Source organism: Canis aureus, chromosome 9, assembly GCF_053574225.1.
Source record: "Canis aureus isolate CA01 chromosome 9, VMU_Caureus_v.1.0, whole genome shotgun sequence".
In the NCBI taxonomy this organism is placed as follows: Eukaryota; Metazoa; Chordata; class Mammalia; order Carnivora; family Canidae; genus Canis; species Canis aureus.
In genome coordinates this window covers 75386101-75390736 of record NC_135619.1, presented here as the reverse complement: position 1 = coordinate 75390736, position 4636 = coordinate 75386101, and positions in this window count along the sequence as shown.

Sequence of the window (4636 nt, the reverse complement as noted above, 5' to 3'; positions counted from 1 at the left end):
TAATGTATATCGTTAAATATTTGTATTATATTAACTCATTCCTCTCTTCCTATATTAAACATTCAGAGATTGTTTATTGAACAAACTCCTGAATTTTGTTGGTTAGTATTTCATTTTTGATTTTGCCTGAATTTTTATATTCGATAGCAGACTTTCCTGAAGGATGCTCCCGAGAACACCACTCCCAAGAGATGCTTCCAGATTGAAATGGTTCTTTGGTTAACAAATTATATTGGGACATGCTGCAGATTGTATTCCTGCCCTTCTTAAAATTTACAACACACATTTTAGTGTCAAAAAAATTTAAGCCGTTCTTCATTAAAGATTCTGTTGACTTTGTTGAACCTGATCTTTTTTTTTTAAATCTTCATGAGATCACAGAATAATCTTTTTTATATAATGCCTACTTAATATAGTTTGAAGGACACATGGTGGGTTATATATTTGTCAAAATTACTTAGCAAGTTTTCCAAATTTATAAATACCTAAAACCGAGTACATAATTTTGGAATTAATTATGCCTTAAAAGTTTACAGTATCTCTCCTCAGTAAGAGTGCCTGAGTCTTGGGGAAATTCTTTTCTATTTTCAACACTTTTCTCTAAGGGATAGTGACTTACTCATATTGTTTAGTTCTCTTAATGTTAACTTTGATCATTTATCTGTTTGATTCAGATATTAGCATACAACAGTGCAAGTAATTCCCTGTTAATTTTTAAAATTGTCTGCATATTTGTTTTATTTCTTATACGACTTCAAGTTTTGTTTAATTGATATTTCTCACAGCCCCCTCCTTCCCTCTGTAATAACCAGATTAGACCGAGTTTGGTCTATTGTGTTGGATTCTTCAAAGACTTAGCTCTGTAATTTACTTATCTCGTAGGTCTTAATCTCCTTATCAAGTCTTACTTTTCTCTTTTCTAATTTAATATTTTCTGCTATTATCTCCACTAGTTTAATCTTCTTGGAACTGCTTTTTAAAAAAACTCATTGACTTCAAAGTTTTGATCTTTTTTTTTCTTGTTGGATAACGAAAGCATTTATAGATGTGATTTTATCTTTGAGGACAGCTTTGTAGAAACCATTAGTTGTCAGCAATTTTATTATTTTTTTGATAGTCTAGAATTTAAATAATATTTCTTTCTTTTTTGGTTTTTTCCCCTCAAATGTATACAGGGATAATTTTTAATTACCAGTTGGTAAGAGTGTTTTATTTAGAACTTTGCTAACAATTTCAAGTTTTTATCCTTCAGCATAAACAGTCATTTGTATAATTTTAACCTTTTTAATATATTGAAGTTTTATTTATTTGCCTAGGAAATGTGCTTTTTGGAAACCTTCCATTGATCACTTGAAATATCATTTTTAACTACCCATGTAGTCATGATTATATTGTCAAAGCAAATAGCAAATATATTTGAATCTAGAACACCCTTGCCCTCACCCCAGTTCTAGCGTCCTCCTTGGAAAAGAATCACTGTAAAGTAGCTTGGCCATTTTATCTGACAGAGCAAATCCTCCAGTTTTGTCCTTCAAGATTCTTCTAACCCTCATCCATTGGTGAAAAACCCCTTGGATTTTGGCATAATTTGTCCTAACGATAGATTTTTTTGAGAATTGACATTAAAACGTCAATTTTTAGTTTCCCAATCTATGAATACAGTGTCATTTCCCACTTATTTAGGTCTTTGTTGGATCCTTTCAAAGATCTTTTGTACTTCACAGTGTGAAGGTCTTATACATCTTTGCCTACAAAAGCAGCAAAAGTGTTTTCTAGTTGTTGGATATTTTTAAGGCTATTGTAAATAGTATGGGTTTAAAATTTTTGTTTTCCAAAATGGTGTTCCAATATATAAAAATACAACTGGTGATTTTGTTATATTCATTTCTTAATTCTAGGAGTTTATGGTTAGATTGATTTGGCTTGTCTGTGTAGTAGTCTTGGCTTCTGCAAATAATGACAGTTTGATTTCTTTCTTATATTGTCATTTATTTTTCTTGCCTGAATGCATTTCCTGTAAACTACAATATTATGTCAGGTAAAAATATCGATAGTGGGCATCCATCCAGTTCCTGCTCATACTTACTCTAGGTCCAATGTGCTCTCCTTATCAGTTTAAGGAAGACCAGTCACATCTTTTTCAGATCACTGAGAGCTTCCTAAGTGTGTATCATTGGATTTTATTAAATCCTGTATTAGCAGAGATGAACTGATGTCTCTTTTTTATAAATTAGCTTTGGAATTATATTAATTGATTTCGCATCCCTAGAATGAACCCCACATGGTCCCAATATATTATTATCCTTATATATCACAGGATTCAATGCGTCCATATTTCCCCATGTTCAAGAAGGAAATGGGTCTATTATTTTCCTTTCTTCTCATGTGGAGTTTTGGTAACAAGATTACATTGGCCTCATAAAGTAACTTAGGACATGTTCTTTCCTTTTCTACTCTAGAATTTTTGGTGTAAAGTCAGTGTTATCTTTCCCATAATGTTTCAGGGAATACAGTGATGTAACCATTTGAGGTTTGGCTTTTCTTGGTGAGAATCATTTTAATAATGGGTACAATTTAGTTAATTAATATCCGACTATTCAGATCAAATCAAATACCATCTGTCAATTCTGATAAGTTGGGTTTTGGAGGGGAAATCTGCCCATTGAATGTAAATCATCAAATTTGCTAATGAAGATATTCATAATATGCCCTCTTAATTTTGTTAACGTCTTTTATTCCTGCTTTTATTTATATTTCCTCTCTTTTCTCCCCCCCTTTTGATAATTTTTGCTAGAGATATAGCCATTGAATTCATCTTTTTAAAGAACCAAATTTGGCGTGGTGGGTTTTCTGTGACGTATGTTTGTTTTCTATTTCACTGGCTTCTTGTCATATCTTTTATCACTTTGTTCCTTCTGCTTTCACTGGGCTTGGCTTTTTTTCAGTTTCTTGGGATGGAAGCTTAGCCCTTCTTCTTTTTATTTATTTATTTTGTTCTTGTTAAAGATTTTATTTATTTATTCACGAGAGACAGAGAGAGGCAGAGACATAGGCAGAGGGAGAAGCAAAATCTCTGTGGGGAGCCTGATGCAGGACTCGATCCCAGGACCCTGGGATCACAACCTGCTCCGAAGGCAGACTCTCAACCACTGATTCACCCAGGTGCCTCACCCTTCTTTTTTAAATATACACATATTAGACTATAAATTTCCCTCTGAACACTGCTTTAACTGAATCCTATTTTGATATGTTGTGTCTCCATTGGCAAGCAGCTCACCCTGTGTTTTCTTTTCCTTTGTGATTTCTTCTCTGTGATCTATAATTTAGAGGTCTCTGGTTGAATGTCCAAGCAGCTGGGGATTTTCCAGTTGTTTTCATGTTTTTATTTCCAACTTAATTCTGCAGGGCCCAGAAAACAAACTCCTCAGTGATTTTGAGCCTCTGAAATGAGACTTGCTCTGTGAGCCAGCACTTGGTCCTGTCAGGTGCAAATGAAAAGAACGTGGGTGCTGCTGTTATTGGGGCCAGCGGTCTGCCCATTAGCTCAGGCCCGTCAACTGTATTGTTCAGAACTTCCATATCTTTCCTGATTTTTTTTTTGTTTTGTTTTGCCTGCTTAGTAAATCAAGAGAGGTGGGCAAATTCCCCCTCTGCGAGTATGGCTTTCTCCTTTAGTTTGGTCAATTTTTCTTTCCTGCATTTTATGCTACTGGTGCTTATTTACCTAGGGTTGTAATATCTTCCTCAAATATCGATCCTTTTGGCAGATGTCTGTACTCTTCTCCAGCAGAGCATCTTGCCTTGATGCCCACTCCAAAAGTGCTACAGCTCTTTGGTTTTCTCCTGCTTACTGCTGGCAACTTCTACTTTTTCTCTCTCTCTGTCTCTCTGTCTGTCTGCCTCTCTCTTTTTCTTTTATCTTTTAAGCTCCTAGATTCAAGTAGTGTCTTTTTAAAAGTGACTTATAATTGGGTTTCATTGTTTGATAACTAGTCTGACACTGTTGGTCTTTTAACTGAGATATTTCGCCCACTCTGTGTAAGGCCATTTCTAGATTGTCGGTTTGCTGTCTCTCATCTGGTTTTCTAGTTGGCCACGTGGTTTAAGGCCTGTTTCCCTCTTATTCCTTGCGCTTTCTCAAACTCATGACATCTTCATCTCGTTCATCTCATCCCATCTTCTTTCTTTTACCTTGCTAGTCATACACTTTTTTTTACTATTTTTGGGTGGTAATCTGAGAGATTTCAGCCTCATTCTCGACTAATAGGTAACAGTTCAGGATGAACGGGGGCTGTACCAACTTCCTGCTCTGCTAGGTCTCAGGCGCTCTTTTATTCCACTTAAATCTGCAGATTTTGCTTCATTGTTTCATTGCATTTAAATTTAATATATATCTTATATGCCAGAATCCATGACTATTGTGTTACACACCACAGATTCCTATTTATATTTACCCAGGTACTTACCTTTTCCACCCACGGCTTCTGTTCCACCTGACATTTCCATGTTTCTGCTGAGATTATTTTCTCCCCACCTGAAGAACTCATTTTAGAATTTCTTTAGTTCAAGCCTCACGGTGATGAATTCTCTCAGTATTTCCCTGCCTGAAATGTCTTCATTTTTGAAGTGTCTTTTT